This window comes from Ochlerotatus camptorhynchus, unplaced genomic scaffold (assembly GCF_037179485.1).
Source record: "Ochlerotatus camptorhynchus isolate MF236.1 unplaced genomic scaffold, CSIRO-AGI_Acam_v1.1 ptg000423l, whole genome shotgun sequence".
Classification (NCBI taxonomy): Eukaryota; Metazoa; Arthropoda; class Insecta; order Diptera; family Culicidae; genus Ochlerotatus; species Ochlerotatus camptorhynchus.
The window spans coordinates 2,202,403-2,217,852 of NW_027040909.1; the positions used below are offsets into that span (position 1 = coordinate 2,202,403).

A 15,450-nucleotide genomic window follows, 5' to 3' on the forward strand; every position below is an offset into this window, starting at 1 on the left:
AGTAACGGTTCCATAACAACGAGTTCGAACAATTTAGCAACAGCGCTAAGCGAAGTGATGCCACGGTAGTTGCCAACGTCCTGTTTGTTACCTTTCTAGTGTACTGGAAACATGTGCGCTAGCTTCCAACAGGATGGGAAAACGCCGACGTCCACGGACCGTTAAAAACGTTTAGCAGTGGAGACAACAAACTGTCCAAGTGCGTTTTGAGGAACGCCGATGGAACTCCGTCAGGACCCTGATTGTACGACGAATTGAGTTTCGAGGAAGCCCTGGAAAACATCTCGGGATTGATGTCAAATCAGCTCATGGTTTGACAAGAGAGTGATACGTAACAGGCAACGGGCATGGACTCAGTCCCTCGTCCGTGAAGACACTAGCAATTTTTTTTAGAGAACAGCTGCCAGATATCTTGCGTAGATGAGGCCACGTTACCATTATGTATCATAGACGACGGCAGATCAGGTTCATGACGTTGTTCATTGACAAACTTCCAAAACTGCTTGGAACGTGACTTAATCATTCTCTCCAATCCACGTCGATACTGAAGAAAGCACCGTTTCGCAAATCGTTTGTATTCGTGATTGATCGTCACATAGTGATGTTGAAAGGATAGTGTGCGGTGCTTGGTGAATTTCCTAAGAGCGGCTCTCTTTCTGGATTTTAGTCGACGAAATTCGCTTGTATGCCATGGTGGATGAGTCGTTTGATGATGAATCTTTTTCGGAACGTATCTTTAAATGACATATGCCACGACATTGGAAATAGTTTGAGTGGTGGACTCAATGACAACGGTGTCCAATAAGTCATTACAATCTAAACTGGAGAGTAACTCGGGGATACTACCATGGTCGGCGTTGCGAAAATCGTAGGAAATGGTGGCAGGTGAAATTTTAAAACCATGCATCAGCTTAGTACTCAACGTAACCAGTAGCGGCGGGTGGTGACGATCCAGTCTCACCAGAAGAGTGGGCACCTCGCATAAGAAAGGAGCTATGCCCTGGGTGCTAACAAAACAAAGATCCAAACTGCGGTTGTTCTGGTGTAATAGTCCAGAAGAAGCGAAGCGTTGGAATGGATGACAGAGTGATCCATATAATGATAGAGGAAGTCGTTGCGATTTTTTTTTCCATAAAATCCTCAGGAGATTGAAGTCACCAAACACAATAACTTCATCAGTTGCTTTAGCGGCATCCAGAACAGAGAACACCGATTGGCAATGGGTTTCGATAAGGCCACGATCGCGTATATGGTCGGGAGGAAAGTACACTGCACAGAGAAGCAAGGTACGATCGCCCAGTTTGATCGACGTCCTCACCTGATCTAAGCATATCCAGGCATTATTTTCTAGTATCTTCGCTTTAAACCTAGAATTTACAGCCTGATAATTTATAGTCTCTGAAGTAATAAGAACTTACCTGACGTTAAAGAAACGAAGCTGAGTTCGCTCTTAGCTGTTGACACAAGCAGCTGTGTGTTTTTTTAGTGCTAAATACGCGACAACCTGTCTTTCGATAGCAACTTATTGTTGCGGTGCATGCTTATTGTTTGAAGTTCGTTCGCCTTTGCCGTTGTCCCGTTGGAGGCAAAAAACGAGTGGAGATGTCGGTGGAAACAAAGCTGTCGTTTAGATTCAGTTTTGCAGCTAGCAGTTCAAAGCCCTCCATGGAAGAAATTGCGAATTTTCTGAAATCGCTGGACGCACATCCCACTCAGATGATGGCTACATATCGCATATCGGAGGAGAAATCTTTGTTCATTAAGTTTAAATCAGAGGAAGCGATGCTTCATTGCTTGTTGCACAAAAGTGAGGAATTAACTTTTCATTATGCCGATGGGAAGTCATTAGAGGTACGCATGTCACCAGCACGGTGATGTAAAGCGTGTAGTTCGGGATAAATTTACAGCTGCAGTGGGCCTCGACATGCACACAGGTGTACGGGGTCTTAATATGTCAACAACTCGCTGCATTTCCTCAATCGAAAGGGAAACATATTATAAATATCTTGGATACAAAAAAATGTGTTTCCTTTGTAAGACGGAGGGGCATCGGATGAATTCCTGCCACAAACGGAAGGATCGGAAGCAGCCAGCACAACAACGAACGGAAGAAGAAAAACAACAACAACGGAATGAAGAACAGAGCAGTAGCAGTACGTGCACTGGTGTAATGCAGTGTACGTACTGCTACTGCTCTGTTCTAGAGGTACTAGAGGTGAATCGCCAAAGGAGGCGGCGGTTGAGGTCCTGGAAGAAGAGTTAGTGGTGATGAATGTGCTGTCCCCGGTTGTCAAGAAGAACAGTGGATAGGAAGCAAGCGCTGCTGGAAAACAGAAGCCACCTTTTTTCAAGTAGAAAAATGATGCGTATTATTACTAGAAATTCTGGATAGTGGAATATCACGAGAAAGAGCGGAGAAAGGATGAAGAGGACGACAAATGACAGGTGCTGCTAAAGGAAACCGATTAAATAAAGCATGGAAGTTAAGTACACGAATGAAAGCGGAAGCTAAACTCAACTTGCCTCCAAGGAAGAGTAAGAGAAAGTCATAAACAATGCTTCTGATTCTTGTTTTATTGACATTGAATAATTATTTAATGGTTCTCGGCTCGGTAGAGGAATTTTGGAAAATGAAGCCTAAGAAATACACAGTTGAAAAATAGAAACGACATTGCCGGAATTTCTACAAAATTCGTAATTTTTTTTTTATAAAATTCACTTAGTTTCTACAAAGTTTGATGAAGTTCTACAAATTCTTTGAACTTTTATACAATTTACAAAAGTTTATCAAAATTCCATAATCTTCTACGACGTTCATTAAGCTTCTACAAAATTTTCAGAACTTCCACTAAGTTTACTAAAGGAAAACAAAGTTTCTTGGGGATTTATGAAAATCTTTGAAATTTTACATCGTTCACTGAACTTTTACGAAGTGACTTGAACTAAAGTGCGTCTTGGTTCAATCCCAGCCGAGGTTGATGTTTCTGAGGGAAGGAAAGCTTTCCCAACAAACAATTTGTGCTGATTAAAAGCTGAATAAGCATTTTTGTAGCAGAAGAAGCATATGCTTGTTGGGTTTGGTCCCAGCCCATGTTTTGATGGGTTAAAAAGGTTCCAGATGTAGATGTTGGCTCTCTGCGATTCGATTGCCATCGGAGATTTATCACCAACATACAATCGACGCTCGCTGGTGATTGGCAGCGGACTTAAACGTTAAATAAAGTATAAACAAAACTATAAAAAGTATAAACAAACAAAAATAAACTGAAGATATGTGAGGACATTTTGTCGAGCCTGCTAATGATTTTTATTTGTAATTAAATCTGGCATCCCTGGTGAGGAAAATGCCAAAAATGCTCACTGAATACGACGAGGGCACCGAAAATTATGACGAGGAGCTCGTGGAAAAAGTGAGTCAAAATAGACTGGGATAGAAGCAGACCAGACCGACAAAGGCCCAGCTCACGGCTCACGGGAAGGATTAATTTTCAACCAAATCAAATTCTTGGGCAAAGCAGCACAATTGCAATTGTTTCACGTGACCTAGAAAATGTCAAACGAATCCTGCAACTTCATTAGCGACAATTCGATGGTGCAGCAGGAATCCTTGAAGGTGATGTTCATGAGCTGGTGTTCGGTAAATCGTTTCTTCACAAATTGATTCTGAGGTTCATCGAGAAGCTGCGGTTGTCCAAAATATCTGCTCCAGAGTTTGCTGGAAAATCCTAGCAATTGGAGCCTCCAAAGCCAGACAACCTGTGATGATTTGTTACTTTTCGGGAATACTGTTAAACAGGTCTGTGGACATTGGGATGCCGCTGAACTTCGGTTCAACCTCGTCAATCCACTGTAGATCAAAAGTATGTATGCCAATCTTTGGCGAAAGGCGCAAATGGGTCCGGTACAAAAGAAACAAATAATATCCAACACTGCGAACGCTGACGGAACCGACCAGGAGGCAAGTGGTGTTGTGTTGTTCCACGAATTCTCGGTGGACAAACTGTTGTGAGAAATCGCTAGCAAAATTAACTTCTGCGTCATCAAGATGAACCGATAGTAACCATCTAGGCTACTGCGGAGCAACGGCGATTGATTGAAGCGTCAACGGAGTTAAGGGTAATCTTTAATTTTAAACACGAGAAAAGGCAATGACTCTTCCTTTTCCTGCATTATTATTGCTTCATTTATTTTCACTTGCTCTTCATTTACACCTGCAGCCATCACATCTCCTCGATTCCTCCGTTTCATAATACAATCCTTCACCGGTGAGACCAATCGGGTCACTTGATACCTCGCCGAAGGCTTAAATAGCTGGATGCTTGTAGCTGCCCAGAAGGGCAACGGACTACATGTTCCCTTTTGCGTGAGGTATCTTTATTAAAGAGACTTTCAAAACTTTTAACGGCCGAATCAGAAGTGCTGAGCTTGAATAATAATCGAGTCGGCTATTAAGGATTTAGGTGGAAGAGTACGGCAGGTGGATGTAAGGACCGCTGATAGCACAGTGCTGATATATGGCGTGATCAAGTCAGCGGTATTGGAGCTCCGGTAAATACATAATTTTCGAAAGTAGCGAGTTACGGGCTGCGGTGTTATCTGGTAACACTGCATTTCGGTAGACAGATCGAGTTCTGCCTTCAATCGTATTGGACATAAACAAAGAGAGTGAGAGTGAGCAGCTGAATAGAGTACAGGTCAGACCTGAACATACTTATTATATCTAAAAATACTACTTTTCGAAACTATGAAACTATTAGATATTTTAATAATAATGTTTATATGTTAGTTGCAAGAAGAGCTGGTAAAGTTTGTGTTTAACACATGAAACCAGTCAATTTTGCTTTTAGAGGGTCAAATTAGCTATATTAGCTGTAATGAGTTATCGTGAGAGTACTATTAGTTATAGCTAATCGCTAATTGTGTCACTCTGGAAGTGACATTGACAGATTTTATGTGTCATACTCAAACTTTACCTTCTCTGCTTGGATCTTACATGTACAAATTATTATTAAATGTCTCATAGTTTCATAATTTCGAAAAGTAGTATTTTATCTGTAATGAGTATGTTCAGGCCTTGTACAGGTAGTGTAGCGACGATATTCAAAATTCTACTTAGGTCACTCATTTGAACTAACAGTCATCGTCAAGGCAAACCATATCAATTGTCAGTGACAATACTGTCAGTGACGAACATGTGCAGATTTTTGTATAAGCTAAATTTGAAACGAAATTAAATAACTTGAGCAAACCAATTACATGGAGTCGTTAAAGTGAACAAGTATTTACGTCCTGAACTGTTTGGATAACAATAATGTAATTCAGAATTTGTTACCAGGTGAATCTATGCTATCGAAAAAAAAATGATATTTTTTTTTTTTTTTTTATAATTACTTTATTTGTACAGGCTCAATCGAATAAACTTTACAGAGCCGAGTTATTCTTTGCGTTATACATTATTACTGTCTTAAATTTAAAGTTAAAGGAACTGGACCGAGTACTCGCGGTTGTCTCGAGGTTAGTGGAGATTTACAATTTTTTGGATGGGAAAAGGGAAGAAGGAGGTTTGAAATGTGGTTTACGATACAACTATTTAATTAATCCTAAAGCATGAAATTATTTCTATTCATCTTGAAAACAAACATTGAAAAAAAAAACCCACACGTACAAAATACAAACTAAACACAAGGTTAATCAAACTTACAATCTAAGGTTAATATCCTTAAAGTAAACATATATGAGTTTCATAAACTCCAGATCGCGTCTAGCCAAAATATCCCGAACTGGAACATTAGGTTGTCTACCTCGAGCCCGAAGGGAATCATAAAAATGTGATCTGACTCCACGATACTCCGCACAAGACCAAAGGATGTGATCAGCGTCCTGGTAACCTTGTCCACATTCACAGAGATTGCTGTCTCCCAACCCCACACGGAACAAGTGAGCGTTTAGACAATAGTGATTGGACATGAGACGAGACATCACGCGTATGAAGTCTCGACTCAAGTCCAACCCTTTGAACCAAGCAAACTTCGACACCTTAGGGATAATTGAATGTAGCCATCGTCCCAAGCTCCCTTCACTCCATTGATGTTGCCAGCTAACGAGCGACTGCTGACGATAAATAGAGAAAAATTCACTATAGGCGATCTGTCGATCATAAATGTCGCCTTCCATAGCGCCCACCTTCGCAAGTGAATCCGCCTTCTCATTGCCCAAAATTGAGCAATGCGAAGGGACCCACGCGAAGGTGATGATGAAAGAGCGCACGGATAAAGTACTAAGCAGTTCTCGTATTTTCAAGAGAAAATACGAGAAGTGCTTTACCGGCCTAATGGAACGGATAGCCTCGACAGAACTGAGACTATCCGTAAAAATAAAGTAGTGGTGTGGAAGAAGTGAAGCAATAGTTTCCAAAGTGTAGTGAATTGCTGCCAGTTCAGCCACATACACAGAACAAGGAGCTTCAAGTTTTCGAGAGGCGCTATGAAATTCATTAAATACACCAAAACCTGCGGACTCCTCTATTAGAGATCCATCTGTGAAAAACGTTCTTGCAGAATCAACATGGCCAAACTTTGCAGCGTATAATGACGGAGCAATCATAGGACGATGATGCTCTGGAATTCCGCGGATTTCCTGCGTCATAGATAAATCAAAATTCACTGTATTGCCGAAATCGGAGAAGATTACACGATTGGGAATAGTTCTTGAAGGGCTGACATCCTGTGTTAAATATAGGTAGTACAAAGTCATAAAACATGTTTGAGGATTTAGCTCCAGAAGCTTCTCAAAATTTTCGATCACCAGTGGGTTCATTACTTCGCAACGGGTGAGGAGCCTCAGAGATAACTCTGAAAAACGGACGGATAGTGGCAACATGCCCGCCAGCACTTCGAGACTCATAGTATGAGTCGAGTGCATGCATCCTAACGCGATACGAAGACAACGATACTGGATCCGTTCCAGCTGGATGATGTGCGTTTTAGCTGCCGACTGGAAGCAAAAACTACCGTACTCTAAAACCGATAAAATCGTTGTCCGGTACAACGTCAGAAGATCTTGTGGATGGGCTCCCCACCACGTTCCGGTAATTGATCGAAGGAAATTGATCCTTAGTTGGCATTTTCGTCTCAGATACTCAATGTGGGATCTCCAGGTGCATTTGGAATCGAACCAGACCCCGAGATATTTAAAAGACATGGAATGAGTGATCGGCTTACCCAAAAGTTGAAGCTTCGGTTGTGCTGGGCTATGCTTCCTAGAAAAAACGACCAACTCAGTTTTCTCCGTGGAGAATTCGATACCTAGCTGAATAGCCCAAGTAGACAAATTGTCCAAGGTATCCTGTAAGGGTCCTTGCAGGTCAACCTCTTTTGGCCCTGTGATAGACACTACGCCGTCATCTGCAAGTTGTCTCAACGTGCAATTGTCACTAAGACAGACATCAATTTCTCTAACGTAGAAATTGTACAAAAGGGGGCTTAAACATGAGCCTTGGGGGAGACCCATGTAGCTAAATCGAAAAGCTGTAGAGTTTCCATGAGAAAAGCTCATATGTTTTTCTGACAGCAAATTGTACAAAAAATTATTCATTAATGGAGACAATCCACAAGCGTGGAGTTTCTCTGAAAGAACTTCAACGGATACTGAATCAAAAGCCCCCTTGATATCCAAGAACACAGAAGCCATTTGCTCTTTCTTAGCAAAAGCCAACTGAATTTCCGAGGAAAGCAACGCGAGACAGTCGTTCGTTCCCTTACCCCTACGGAAACCAAATTGAGTATCTGAAAGAAGGTGGTTCGTCTCAACCCATTTGTCGAGGCGAAAAAGGATCATTTTCTCCATCAATTTCCGAATACACGACAGCATCGCGATGGGCCGATACGAATTGTGATCCGACGCGGGTTTATCAGGCTTTTTAATGGCTATCACCCTTACTCGTCTCCAATCGTCGGGAACAATATTGAGCTCCAAGAACTGATTGTACAAGTTCAACATGCGCCTCTTAGCGACGTCTGGGAGGTTTTTCAGCAAGTTGAACTTGATTCTATCAGATCCCGGGGCAGAATTGCCACACGAAAGGAGAGCGAGTGAAAGTTCGACCATTGAAAAAGGGTGACTGATTTCGTCTACCGAATTCGCGGTTTCGCGAGGAATCAACTGCGACGGCACGGAATCCGGACACACTTTTCGCGCGAATTTAAGAATCCATTGATCCGAGCATTCCTCGCTTTCGTTGTTAGTAGACCGGTTACGCATTCTTCGCGCCGTACTCCAAAGCGTATTCATAGACGTTTCGCGCGACAATCCGTCTACAAACTGCCGCCAGTAACCCCGTTTTTTGGCCTTGATGAGGCTCTTGAGTTCGCGTTCAAGAGATGTGTATGCGTCGAAATGCTCGCGTGTTCCGCGTTTCCGAAAAAGTTTAAACGCGTCGGACTTTTTACGGTAAACCTCCGTGCATTGTTGATCCCACCAGAGCGATGGTGTTTTCTTACGAATAGACGATCGCGGCACCGGTCGTGTTTGAGCTTGAAGTGCGCTGTCGACGATGAGATTAGAGAGGAAATTATATTCCTCCAACGGCGGAAGCTCTTCCACTGACGATACAGTATCGTCTATCGCGGATTGGAACTTAGTCCAATCAATGTTACGGGTTAGATCATACGCGACGTTAACGGATTCTGACGAGTTGAACCCACTGGCAATCGAAATTTTGATCGGCAGATGATCACTACCGTGCGGATCCTGGATTACATGCCAAGTGCAATCCAACGATAGTGAATTGGAGCAAAAGGTGAGGTCTAATCTGCTACCATTCGAGGATGGACCAGCCAAACGTGTTACTTCTCCATTGTTAAGGATTGTCATGTTGAAGTTGTCGCAGAGATCATAAATCAAAGTAGAACGGTTATCATCGTACAGCTCCCCCCAGCCTGTACCGTGGGAGTTAAAATCTCCCATGATCAACCATGGAGCGGGAAGTACCGCACATATGTCGAAAAGTTGTTTGCGATTAACAGAGACTCTAGGAGCAATATATACAGAAGCAATACAAAGGCTTTTACCTTTAATGGTAGCCTGACATGCGACAACTTCAATACCGGGGAATTCGGGAAGATTCACTCTATAGAAGGAATGGCACTTTTTGATCCCCAAAAGTACCCCTCCTCCACGTGAATCCTCACGATCCAATCGAATAATGTTAAAATCAAAAAAAGGGAGATCAATTTCTGAAGAGAGCCATGTTTCACAGAGGGCAAATGCATCGTAATTATTGTTATGGACTAAATACTTGAACGAATCTAATTTCGGAATAAGACTTCGACAATTCCACTGTAGAACAGTGATCAAATCCCCGACCTCGTTTGGAAAATTATCCATCGAAGGAGATGATAGCTGCAAGAAGGGGCCATTTTGAAGTCAATTGCTTCAAGAAGGATTTCACAGTCGGAAGCAATGTGAGGACAATGCTTTTCAGAGGATCAGAAATGTTGAGGTATTTGAGAATACCGTCCACAATGTCATCAAATGAGAACAGCCCAGATGAAGAAGGGGTTTCTGTTCTTAAAATTGGGGCATCAGGGGTTTTGGATGTCCCCGGAAGAGGTGGAAAATCCTGGGTATAGTCAGTTCTGCGGAATCCAGGAGGAGTAGAAGTCTCCTTTTTTCCACCACTCCTTGATTTGGGCAAGCTGATTTGGGGTTCTTGATCTGCAACTTTCCGCGAACGGATGCGTTTTCGTTTCCGGGCAGAACCTTCCGGAAAACTGAAAGAAACTCCCTCCTCAGCCAAGTCAGAGCCAGACTCGTCATCTGACAAAAGAGCGAAGGGATTTGTTTCGTTGGTCGATGGCTTGGCTGTCTTAAGCATTTCTGCAAAAGACCGCCTGGAACGTTCCTTAAGGGAGCGTTTCATTTTGTCCCCGAGCTGTTTGTACGCCGGGCACGACGAGAGAGCATGAGGAGGAGTTCCATTGCAGTACACGCATTTTGGTGCAGTAGCTGCGCAGGCGCCATCCTCATGCTTCTCCCCGCATGTGGAGCAGCGTGCCTTGTTGCCGCAGTGGGAGGCCGTATGTCCCAACCGCTTACAATTCTGGCAGTTCATGACCCGAGGTACAAACAACCGCACAGGAAGACGAAGTTTTCCCAGCTCGATGTATTGAGGAAGGGCAGATCCAGAAAAGGTCACCCGAAACGAGTCTGTGGGAGTAAAACTCTTTTTACCCTCGCTGAGCGATACTGACTTCATTCTATGAACGGCCAGTATCTTTACCGGAGGAAGCAAGGGGTTCTTGAATCGGCCAACCGCTTGCTTCTCCAGTATCTCGGGGTTCAGGCTCGCCTCAGTGACCACGCCTTCGATCTCCACATCAGAGGCTGGAATGTACACCCTATATTCCAGTGTGAAAAACTGGGAAACAGCAATTTCATTGGCCTGTTTCAGGTTAGCGACGGTCACACGAAGTTTGTTGTGCCTAACCTTCGTTATTTCGGTCACGGCAGAAAATCGCTTTGTCAGATCATCAGATATCTGAACAACATTCAAGGGTTTGTTTTTGGGCTGAAAATAGACAACCCATGGGCCAGTCGAGTCATTCGGGTAGGCCCGCAATCTGGAGCTTTTCTCAGCCTGCTCATTGTCAGACTGAGACGACGAACCATGGATGACATCATCATTTTTCTGAGATGAATGGTCATCCATGTCGTCTTCTGACAAAACATCCATTTTGTTCAACTAGTGGGAGCGCAAAACGCTCTCCCTCTGAACGCACAGACACAATACACAGAAAACACTACAAACACAGAAATACAAAATGAAAATTTAACTAATGGGGGAGGAAAATAAACAAGAAAAAAAAAAACAAAAACTTATCTGATAATCCTACACTACTACCACCGAGCGTTATATGTGTAGGCGTTTACACAGATGGCTGGAAGAGACGCGCTGCGTGGATGACCTTCGCTGTGGTACACTTGATCGAGGCGCGGTACTCAGAGCACACAGGCGCACGATGATTGATGAACGATGTAGATGTAGAAACGGGTGCTCACACTCGATGATGATGATACGTAAGCGGGTATGCGTGAGCGCGTATGCGTGACCACGCAACGATGATGCCCAAATTGTTTTGCGAATTACCAATAGCACGGATTAATCGTTCCGAAAATGACACTTTCTACTACAAAAAAACTCACTTTTCGATCAATTTACCGGGAACTATGCCAGGAGTCACTTAGTGAGAAAAAACTGATAATTTATATCAAGCGAATACCGAGAAAACTTCCAAAACAACGGAGCGCGAAACAAGTCGACCGTACTTCTTGCTAGGACGCAGTGAGATGAAAAATGATATTTTGACAAATGTTTTTTTTTTGACGATCAAGTCTATCAGTAAGTATATGTAAAAAACAATTGTGTAAATATCGCACGAAAGTCTGTCAATGACAATGAATAATCTCAGCACTGGTAGCGCTAACTTTAGATAGACGAGGGAGTTTTTATTTAGGAATGACGAAGAAATAGAGTCCAAGCCAAGGCCGAGCTTTTCTCCAGCAAAACTCCAACGATGCTGCATAATCTCAATATGTAAGTACATAAATCAGTCGCAATGAAAATGCATACGATAATTAAATTTTGTTGATTATAAAAAACTGTAACACAGGTGTTTGCCCATGTCCCATGAAGGTCCCATCAATTTATATTCCAATCAATTCTGCGTTAATCATTCCAAACTGAATAGTTTTTATTTTGTCAATCAAATGTCACTGTGTACCGACGCAAAACGAATTTTGTTCAAGTGGACGACAAACGCACCCAAACTTCCTCTCACCGCGCATACAATCTTGACCGTGACCATCACATTTTTTGGGCTGGTTTCAAAGCCACCATAATCGAGCGGACAAAACTGTTTTATTAGCACCAATTTAATCGAAAACATCGGAATCGACTGCAGACTGAGGTACGGCTCCATAAATATCTCCATCTCAAGCCTCCTAAACCGGGTCGATTGGGGCAGGAATCGTTTCAGAGGCTTTGATCGAATCAAATTAATCCACGGTTCCGGTGAGTCCATACATTGGCACTAACGTCCCCGTGCACGAGTGTTGCGCTTTATTGACCCTCTCTGTATCGCTATTGAGATTTATTGACTGGAAAGTGACTGTTCAATTGCGATCCACGTAACAACAGCAGCTCATAAACGGCGTGCAAAGGGGTAATAAATGGCACAAATGGAGGGATTTCTCCTTGTGGGATCCACGAGCAATCACTTATCAGTTCAAAGATTTGAACAGAAGAGGGCTGCGTAATATTTCCGGGGATCTCCGCCGTCATGGTTGGTAGACAATTGTCTCTAGTGTCACACGTGCACGAGCAAAATCGAAGCACGTGGGCTCGTGCAACCGTCTGCCATATAATGGGTCCATGAGAAGGTTTCTCCTGCAGAATTGTGTGAGATTGGGCTTTCCTTTTATCAATTGATCAACCATTCGTCCACCGCTCGTAATAGCCCGTGCCCGATGGCGTAATCAGCCGGAAGGGAAATTAACCGCGCGCAATTATATTTTTCCATTCCGGTGCACAGGGATGAATTGTTAGTGTGGTTCTTAGGAAGGTGTTTTTGAGTTTCTTGGAAAATTGCGTTGGCCTACGAATGTGTTTTTCCATTCTACATATGTATTTATCATTAAGTAAATACTCTGCCTACACCTTGCTTTGTAAATGTTGAAAAATGATCATCGATTACGGAAGGCCTATTACACCTTACTTCAGACCTGTAGCGCTTATTTCCTAGTGGCCTTTGTAATCTGCAATTCATCTACTCCACGCGGACATTTTTTCACATGTAAGGCCCGTTGAGGTCATCGTGTGGCGATGAATTCCATGGGAAGGTATCCTTTTCTTCACATCAGCAACTCTCGCTGAGTCATCACACCGGGGTCGCGATAGTAATCTATATCTATGGGACCTCAAGTGTTTACCCGCGTTGCTAAATAGCAGCGCACAATGTAAAAAGGTAAGATTCCCGTGCCACAACAACCGACTTCGACGGCGTTGTAATCGCTGATCTCAATCTACGATCCCGGGAGGTTGACCGTGAAAACACGTAAACGTAAAACCCCAGAGCCCGATTTACAGCCTCGTTGACCCTAAATGGGGCGGAAGCCCCACATAACTTCTCACCATTCTGGTTCGAGTGTGGCCAAATATATAAATTTGGGGTTCGTCTCCGTCGTCGTCGAGGCGAAAGCGAAAGTAAAATTTTGTCAATGCCTCAGCCTGCAACGAGGGGATATTACGTCGTATTGGGGTAGGCAGGAGAGGAGACAGAAGGAGGCAAAAACTGAAGGTTATATTTTACGTTGATTGTATCATTACGCGCAGAGTTGAGTGCGCTCGCCACGCCGCGACTTGATTGAAACAGATCAAAAACGGCCGGACAAAAACCGGTTCTTCCGCTGCCGCTTGCTGGCTGTACCAACAAGCTCGTAACCGTAAATTTACGATCGCTTTTTCGTGTTTCTTTCTTTTCACATTGCTGGTTGTGCTGGAGTCGCAGAGACCGACTGGAAACATGCGAATATTCTTGGGGCTGAGGTGCTTCCACCACTTAGGTACTGCTTGGTTGGTTTCGGTTTCGGATTCCGATTTCTCGCATGTGCCGATCAACCACACGCTACCAAGCTAGAAACGAGGTGTAATTGGAAATGAGAATAAGTGCTGCTCACCCGAATGTGGGTCAGCTGGCTCCGACTACGAGTGGTTTATTTGCACTTTCAATTTCTATGGGTTGGCGAACAGAATTGGATCAATTGTTTTCTAAATGCGTGAATAGATCAATGTGTGGTTTTATTCGATTCCGTACTAGTGTGGGATGCCATGGTGTTGGAAGGCAACATGGTGTGCGAGAAGCGTCAGTTTCGGAGTGGTTACAAGTACCTTCTACTATTTGGCAAATGACATCATCAGTAATTTCTTCTCATAGGTTTTTTTTTAATTTTAAATACATTACCAGCCATTTCCAGGCACAAGTTTAATTTAGTGTATGATGGATTTTTTTTCTATGGTGAGGAAACCGAAAAACACCTGTTACTAAAGACGGTAAGGCGCTACATTTCCAGTAGAAGTCGGAACAAATCATCTCTTCTCTTTCTCATTTAATTCAAATCTTTTTCTATTCAAATGGGTATCCTCTCAATCACCTCTTGACTGCGTTACCATCCCATTTTAAGTCATTTGTCAGGTTTTCACTGCAATCATTTGTCAAAATGCTATCCAAACAAACAATACACCACTACCTACCTAACATATAAAAAACCACAGCCCATTTAATTGACCGGACTGCCGCCTGTCGACCTCCAGCAGGCCATATTTGGACACGGTGGCGCTTGGCTTGGTCCGGTGCAGCCTCTATTAAATAACAGTCTCAGTTCGTCTCTCTCTCTCTCTCTCTGCTAACGCAACCTTCCCTCCACAAGCCTTAGTCAACGGATGGGGGTGGCAAACCAAAGGCCATGAGAAAATTTACGAGGTAAATAGGAATAAAAGCAAAAGAAATGCGAGAAAATCACATCTGGCCCGGACCGCTTAGCCGGGAAACCGTGCGTCGGCTCGCTCAACCACCTGCTCTCGTCTCTATGCGGAATTCGTTTTTCATTAACTTAGGGTCGTCGCCTCCCGCCGTGAGTCTGCTGCAGCTGGGCGTCCGTCCGTGTGTGTTGCAGAACTTTGTTTTCCCCCTCAAAACTGGTCCAATGGTCGTCGTCTCGAGAGACCGCGAAAAGGGTCATAAAGTGACGGTTTTAGATGCCCATTACCAGTTGCTCCGATTTGCGACCAATTTCGTTTGGCAAGGAGGATGAACTGGTCCTCGTTTTCATTCATCCCCAGCAAATTGAGGCTATTTTCGAAATTGAACCATAAACTGCGCGCAAAGTTCAACGTTTAATCGTGGATTTTATGAAGTTTGCAAATGTTTTAGCAACTTTTTCGTCGGTTACGTGTGCTACATGGCTCATAAAGTGTGCGTTTACGGAGTTTTATTTGTTTGGGCGCTCGTTACGTACCTGAAAAGGAAGAGAAAAAATAGCTCAAATTAGTATGCAATCTAAAATCAACACATTCAAATTGAAGTCAACCAACGTAGGTTAACATTTGCATCAATGATCTAGCATGGAAAAAAATCGGCAATTAAATTATTCACGTTCATTTCCTGCCTAGCAATTCAAAAAAAAAAGTAGGATTTTTTTGTCATGCCGGAACAAGGAGCAACAAGTTCACAGCCAGAAAGCTCGCATCATATTACACGTTTCAAAACGAGTCAACAAGGTACGCGGTACGGAAACGGGTAGGTTCCCCGACGGAAAAGGAAAATAATTCATGTGGAAATTGGCAAAAAGGTTTCCAAATTTTCGCTAAATCTGCCAAGGATGAATGACTGGCTG

At 43.3% G+C, this 15,450-nt stretch overlaps 1 protein-coding gene and 1 pseudogene across 1 annotated transcript in view; both read right to left on the bottom strand.

The window, feature by feature from the left end:
- Positions 1-15,450, bottom strand: part of stw (straw) — a 377,295-nt gene that overhangs the window by 251,066 nt on the left and 110,779 nt on the right. The window lies entirely within an intron of this gene.
- The window catches only part of LOC135711137 (uncharacterized), a 57,330-nt pseudogene continuing 55,243 nt past the window's right edge, over positions 13,364-15,450 (bottom strand).